Source organism: Lynx canadensis, chromosome C2, assembly GCF_007474595.2.
Source record: "Lynx canadensis isolate LIC74 chromosome C2, mLynCan4.pri.v2, whole genome shotgun sequence".
Classification (NCBI taxonomy): Eukaryota; Metazoa; Chordata; class Mammalia; order Carnivora; family Felidae; genus Lynx; species Lynx canadensis.
This window is the reverse complement of record NC_044311.2, coordinates 132,548,065-132,556,192: the sequence shown is the minus strand read 5'-3', so window position 1 is coordinate 132,556,192 and position 8,128 is coordinate 132,548,065. Positions and strand designations below refer to the sequence as shown.

Below are 8,128 nucleotides of genomic sequence, written 5' to 3'. Positions count from 1 at the left end.
TGAAAAGGACGAAAGTGTTTTAAAAAGGGAGGAATAAATAATGTGTCAGATACTTGCAAGAAATGAAGTAAAATAATAGGTGCATGCCTACTGGTTTAGGTAGACCATTATTGACTTTGGAGGAGTAATTGGGGCAGAACCAAATTACTATGAATGAGAAGTGGAAAATAAGGAGGTAGAAACAGTGAATATAACTGTGGATTAAGATTAGCTGTGAATGGGAATAAAGAGTTAGGAAAGTGGCTAGATTAGGTTGCAAGACTATGGAGGAAACTTGAGTATAGTTGACCCTTGAACAACACGAGGGTTAGAGGTGTCAAGCCCCACACAGTTTAAAATCTGCATATAACTTTGCCCCCCAAACTTAACTATTAATAGCCTACTGTTGACTGGAAGCCTTATTGATAACATAAAGTCTATTAACACATATTTTGCATGTTACATATATTATATACTGTATTTTTTTCAATAAAGTAAGCTAGAGAAAAGAAAATGTTATTAAGAAAATTGTAAGAGAAAATATATTTATGGTATTGTATTTATCAAAGAAAAAATCCACATAGGTGGATCAATGCATTTCAAACTTGTGTTGTTCAAGGGTAACTATTGTTTATATTCTGATAAGAAATGGTTTCATAGATAATTACAGCATTTTAATTTTTATAATAAATGAGTAAGGATGACAAGTTTCTTCAGACTGAATCTTCTTAGCACTACATTGTAGTGGGCATTGCCAAGGTCCATGGTCTGGTTATCAGTTACGTTCCAAAATTAATCTTACTTATATTAAAGTATGTGCCAATGGGTTAGTCAGAATATTAATTTTTAATTAATAGATTATTTTTAGAAAAGTTTTAGATTTACAGAAAGATTTAATGGATAATACAGAGGGTTCCCATACATCCTTCTCCCACACCCAACCCCACACACAGTTTCCCCTATGGTTAATATCTTACATCAGATAATCTATTTGTTAAAATTAATGAACCAACATTGGTACATTATTATTAACTGAAGTCGATAATTTATTCAGACTTCCTTAGTCTTCACCTCATTCCTCCTTTCTGTTCTAGGATCCTGTCTCCTTAATCTCCTCTAGGTTTTGATAATTTCTGAGATTTTCCTTGTTTTTGATGACCTTGAAATTTTGGGGAGTACTCAGCAAATGTAGGATGAACATCTACTGGAATCGGATGTTTTTCTCATGAATTAGACTGGAGTTATGGGTTTAAGGAAGGAAGATCATAAAAGTAAAGTGTGTCATTTTTATCATATCTTATCAAGGGCACATACAATCTACATGATTTGTGACCATTGATGTTGACCTTGGTCAATAGGCAGAAGTAATGTTTTTCAGGTTTCGTTACTGTTACTTTCTCCCTATTTTCTTTCTTTTTTTAAAAAAAAATGTTTATTTTGTGTGAGAGAGAGAGCACATGGGTAGGTGAGAGACAGAGAGAGAGAGAGAGAGAGAGAGAGAGAGAGAGAGAGAGAGAGAATCCCAAGCAAGCTCTACACTCTAAGTGCAGAGCCCAATGTGGGACTCAAACCCATGAACCATGAGATTATGACCTGATTCAAAACCAAGAGTCAGATGCTTAACTAACTGAGCTACACAGGCAGCCTTCTCCCTCCTATTTTCATACTTGGAAGGAAGTCACCATGTACAACCTGCACTTAAGGATGGGGAGTTGTTCTTCTCCGCCTTTAGGATGGAGTATCTAAATAATTTATGTGGAATTCTTCTGAGATTTGTCTCTTCTGTCTCATTTGTTAATTTATTTAATCATTTGTTTATATCAGTATGGACTCATGGATACTTACTTTTAACCTTCGAGTTGCAATCCAATACTACTTTATTTTATTGCCCCAATTGTTCCAGCTTTGACCTTTGGGGATCTTTTAGTTGGCTCCTATGTCACTTTGACCTTTATCAGCTATTTTTTTAATTAAATTTAAAAAATTTGACCTCTGTGCTTTACCATTCATTCCTTTCACCCCTGAGCCCTGGAAACCATCGATTATTTGTCTGTCACTCTAGTTTTATCTTTTCCAGAATGTATGTAATTGGAATCATGTACTATGTAGCATCATGTAGGCTAACTTCATTCACTTACAATATGCATTTAAGGTTCCTTCACATCCTTTATGGCTTAATAGATCATCTCTTTGTATCCTTGAATAATATTCTGTTTTTCTCATATAAATGCTGTACATATTTTGTTAGATTTATATCTGAATATTACATTATTTTCTTTTTCCTTTTTTATATGGAATACTTTGAAAATTTGTGTGTCATCCTTGCACAGGGGCCATGCTAATCTCTGTATTATTCCAACTTTTGTATGTGTGCCATTGAAGTGAGCACTATTACGTTGTTTTTGGTGCCAATGTAAATAATATTGTGTTTTAAAGTTCAAATTTCATTTTTTTCATCATCAGTATAGAGGAAAGCAGTTGTTTCTGTATCTTAACCTTCTATTCTGCACTTCTGCGATGATCACTTATTTATTCCAGGAATTTTTTGTTGATTCTTTGTGATTTTCTACATAGACAATCGTGCCATCTCTAGACAAGGACAATTTTATTTCTTACTTCAAAGACTGTATGCATTTTATTATTTTTTTTTGTCTTAATGTGTTAGCACTTATAGTGTAATGTTGAATAGGAGTTATGAGAGGGAATATCCTTTCCTTGTTTTCAGTCTTAGTGGTAAGCCCCTAGTTTCCCACCATTGAGTGTGATTTTAAATGTGGGTTCTTTATGGAAGTTTTTTTATTAAAAATTTTTTAACACTTATTTATTATTGAGAGCCAGAGACAGAGAATGAGCATGGAAGGGGCAGAGAGAGGGGGGAGACATGGAATCCAAAGCAGGCTCCAGGCTCTGAGCTGTCAGCACAGAGCCCGATGTGGGGCTCAAACTCACAGACCATGAGATAATGGCCTGAGCCAAAGTCGGACACTTAACCAACTGAGCCACCCAGGCACCCCCCCTTATATACGTTCTTTATCAAGTTGAGGAAGTTCCTCTTCATTCTTAGTTTCCTGAGAGTTTTTATCATGGATTAGTGTTAGATGTTAGGATGTGTCAAATATATATTTTTAACATCAACTGATATGATCATGTAAATTTTCTTCATTAGTCTGTTTATATGATTGATTACAATAATTGATTAATATTTGTTGAACCAGTCTTATATACCTGGAATAAATCCCACTTAGTCATGGTATATAATTCTTTTTATATATTGTTGGATTTGATAATACTCTGTTGAGGATTTTTCCATCTATGTTCATGAGAAATACTGGTCTGTAGTTTTCCTTTCTTGTAATTAATGTTTTCATTTGGTTTTGGTATTAATTAAAAAATTTTTTTAATGTTTATTTTATTTTTGAGAGAGAGAGACAGAGAAGAGACAGAGTGCAAGGAGGGGAGGGGCAGAGAAAGAGGGAGATACAGAATCTGAAGCAGGCTCCAGGCTCTGAGCTGTCAGCACAGAGCCAGATGTGGGGCTTGAAACCATGAACCATGAGATCATGACCTGAGCCAAAGTCAGACACCTAGCTGACTGAGCCACCCAGGCACCCCAGTTTAGGTATTGATTTTTAATGAAGATATTCCTGGTTTTTGAGTTAGGATTTGTAGCAGTACAGTAACACCTATTTTATTCCTTCCAATTAAATTAAATTTGATTTATTTCAATTTGATTCAATTAATTCAATTCAGTACCGTTATTAAGTAATATGTAAGGCACTCAGCTGTACTGCAGTGGATGATAAATAAAACAGGTTCCAGCTCTTGGGTCTGACAATCAATGAATACGTTCCCTTAAGAGAACAAATTCTAGGTTGAATTAGTTGGTAATAGAAACAGGAAGTTCTTTAAAAACAGTTTAAGAAAACTTTGGTAGAGAAATGAATTTATGTATCTATCCTAGAATATTTGCTCCTGAAGATCATGGATTTTACCTGTTTTTGCTTTTGTGGTATCCACAAAGCCTAGAGAGACTTCTGGAATAGAATAAATACTAAATAAATTTTTATTAAATAAAGAAATTGTTGGTATAATTCTGAATGATGATCTGCAACTGGCATTCTAAGTCTAGGTATCTTCAACTGTCCTATAAATGTTTTTAAGTGCTTAATATGAGTGCTATCCTTGACAATTTTATTTATAATATTCATAGTAACATTTTATTTTCTTGTCACAGCATCTTAACATCATTGCAGTTGCCAGTTGTGAAAAATTTTTAAATTATGTTTTGATATATTTTTGATTGATTGCTTAGGAGGATATAAAGAAAAAAAATTCATTTTAAAATTAACCCATCTCCAAATCACATAAACAAGTTAATTCTTATTTTGTTGATATTCTCACTTCACTACACACAGTGCCTACTGTCTGTCCTTCCCCTTTGCAGGGAAGTTACCTATAGAGTGTTCAATACGATGATAATGTTCATTACCATGTGTCAGAAGGAATATCTCTTCATTGACCCATGCACACATTTTTCTTGTCTTAAACCTCTACTTTTCTCTTAGTTTTTGTGCTATATGATATGGTATACTGACCACATGTTCTTACTTAGCATTGAAATGTGGTTAGCACCACAAGATAAAACTATATTTTTTATATATTGGGTTAAATAAAATGTATTAATAAATGAATTGTACCTATTTCTTTTGTTTAACATATCTACTTGGAGATTGAAAATTACGTGTGTTGTTTACATTATATTTCTATTGGGCAGTGTTGGAGATTGCTAAGGATATGTGGGGTTGCTATTTATTTGTCACTGGGAAGAAACTAATTGTGATTTTTAAATTGTGTATCATGCATCTACTGATTTTTTAGATGCCCAGAGAAAAGCACAAGCAACTTGCCACCTAAACGTTGATGTTTCCGATGGCTTTTCCAGTGGTGGGAAGCTGGTAACAAATTGGTTGAGTCCAATATTTATGAAAGAAGATGACCCTGATGGGTCAAATGACATATCTAGATAATCTGGGGGAATTATTGTTGGATCCCTAATTATGTGGTTTTATCTGGTTTTATTTATACCTGAGTATTAATATTGTATTAGAGTTTATTCTTAAGTCTTTGCCTGCTTTGGATCCCTAGACCGCATTCCAATTAGTGTTGTTTCTCTGCTACTTTTTCAATAGGGGAGGGAGCTTCTGTTTTACTCTGAACATTCTCATTATCCATACTACTGACCCTTGAATCATACCAAGTTATTTCTCTAGCCTTGAGGTCTGTGCCTTTCATATTCTGCAGACCATCACACAATTTCCCCCATTATTTTTCTTAGCAAATTTGTCTCGGATAATTTATACTTCATTTGTATTTCCACATGAGTAAAACAATCTAACTCATTCATCATTTTGATTGCTATCCTTTGGAACATTTCCTATATTTAAACTATTTGGGATTAGAGAAATCTCAGTACTTTTCTTTCCTGAAAATAAGTGCAATCTCCACTTCATCAACAGGTAATGTTCCAAAAGAGTAGGAATCATCACGGCTGGAGTTTCAGTCCCAAGGCTAGCTCACCAATCACAGTGTATACCAAAAGTATTGTGTCAATATTGCTGTGAAATTTAACACTGCATACTAAAATATCCCTATGCAAAAACATACATTTTCAATTTGGGATGGCAATAGTGCATCTTCTTTTACTGTGATGGAATTACAGAAGTCTCCCCAAAACACTCCTATCTTTTAGCAAGAAGAAGGGGAAATCTTTCTGAATTAATTGTTATGTGTACCACCAGAGCCAGTTTAGTAATTTAAGCAGCTGAAATGTTGGGGAGAAAACTCACTCTTTGGCACTGGATTCTGACTTTAATTTCTTCCCTTCCCTTCCCTTCCCTTCCCTTCCCTTGTCTCCTCCCTCCCTTCCTTCCTCTCTCTCTCTCTCTCTGTCTATATATATCTATATATATCTATCTGTATCTCTATATATATATACATATAGATATATAGAGATATATTTCATTTTTCACATACTTTCTTTCACAGATCCATCCATGGCTTAGAAGTAGTTTCTGTTCATCTAGAAGAAAAATAGTGTTTTTTTCCTTTGTTGTCCGTTTCTAAAACACACTAATGTTCTTCTCATTATTTATTTGCCATTTGTAGAAATAAGGCAATAGCAATCTTTTCTATGTGACATCACCCGGCTCCTTTCACTTAGTGATTTTAGAGGTGGAAGATAATCTTGGTGCAAAAAGGGCTTAAAGAACATCAATCCATGTTTCGGTGGTAGGCCATGCTGGAACTTCACCAAAGCACTGGCTATGGGATGAGAGAAGCTTTTATTATGGACTCTAGAATAAAAGCTGAGAAAGACAGTGCAGTGCGAATGACCAGGTCTAGGAGAGGAGCAGAGTGGAGGTGTGGCAGCTTCTGAGACTTTAGCACTTCTTTTTTTAGATTTTTTTCTCTTCTGATCTTAAGATTTGTTTTCCTTGAAGAGCTTTGAATATCCTTTGTATCATCAACAGCTCCTCTCCTCCTGTAAAAGATACCTTACATATGTCATGGTTTGTACTCAGTCAACTCTATGCTTATAGAATTCAACTTTAAGTTCATGGAAATGATATCCATTGGATGGTTATGTATAGTAGGTACCATTTCAGAACCTTAAGTAGGCCAAGGTATTTAAACTGGGGTTCTTGGAGTTCATGAACTTGTAATCCATATTAAAAAGCATGCTCCTTGGAATAGTCACTTCAGGTGGAAAAAAACCGAAGGTGACCTGAGGTCACTTGTGATGCATGTGAATAAGAAAGCTTATTTGCTGCAGAATTTTACTGATTTCTTGACATGATACACATATTGTAACTCTCCAAAAGGGAGATGCAGTGTTCATCGTTCAATGATATTATTAGCCAGAGAATTCTTTTTAAAACACTACTTCCAAGAACTAGGATGTTTTGGAATACAATATGTGAAATGCTGAAGTGTATTTCATTTTGGTATCATTTTTCCACATGTTTTAAGGCTAGGCCTTTTCTAAAACATAAATCTGAGAGCTCAAGGAAAAAAAGTCTTTATTTTTTTGGTGTTTGTCATGCTGCAATTTTATCAGCATTACTTATTTGAGATCAACTGAAGAATTTATTTGGAAAAAAGGAGTTCTATAAAAAAACAAAATATGATAACCACTAATCTAGCCAAGTGCCTTATTTTTGTAAGTTAGAAAACTCAGGGCCAGACATTCCTTGAAGTGATTTATTATAGATCTTATAACAAGCTAAAGCTCAGAACCCTATTCCAGTGTTCTTTTGTATTCCCCAAACTACAGTGAATATGTCCAGTAAAGCTCAAATATAATAAAAATGGGCTATATACAGACCCCACTCAGTGACAACAAAATTTAGTTCTTCCCAACCTATTCCTCAAGAGTATTTGATTATTTATTTCATGCATATAAATTTTTTCTCATGGTAAATTAAGGTATTTCACCAACATCTTACTCTTACACAAATTGTACTTCATTAGACTAATAAATATGCAATAATATTTTATTAAATTCGGTAATATTTTCTTTTCCTTTTTCAATTAAAGTGATTAAACTAATGTATGTTAAGTAACTATTTTTGTTGCATATTCCAATTGTTCTTTGTTTCTTATGGCTCCATTTTCTCATTCTTGGCTTAAAATTCTTAGCTGCCAGTCATTGTGATGAAGGAGCATGCTTATGGGCTTTGGAGTGAATCACAGCTATTCTTGAATTCCATCTCCATCATTTACTAGGTGTGTGACCTTGGGCAGATCACAAAACTTCTGTGAGCCTAAATTTTCTCAACAGAAATATGGTATGATGTCAGCTTCATGGGTTACAGTTCACAGATTGTTCTGTTCAGATCTTGGACAAAGTCTTAAACCCCATGTCCATTCTTTTTGCTTCTGGTCCTGGAGTCTGCTTTTCTTTCTCTCCTTCCCTTTCTTCTTCTTTCTCTCCATCCCTCCCTACCTCTCTTTCTGCCCCTCCTCCCACATTGTAGCAAATAAAACCCAAAATATCCATTGGTGGTATTGTGGGTTGCTTTTGGAGATGTCTTTCCCCAACTTGCATTGAATTAGACACAGGTTCTTGAGCTATTAATCTATTTTTAGA

The 8,128-nt window shown here is 34.6% G+C and overlaps 1 non-coding gene across 1 annotated transcript; it reads right to left on the bottom strand.

Moving 5' to 3' along the window:
• Nucleotides 1–2,264: 2,264 nt before the first annotated feature.
• Nucleotides 2,265–2,368, bottom strand: LOC115524313. The gene has a single exon (XR_003972026.1). It is a non-coding gene; the product is annotated as a U6 spliceosomal RNA (small nuclear RNA).
• Between the last annotated feature and the right edge of the window lie 5,760 nt (nt 2,369–8,128).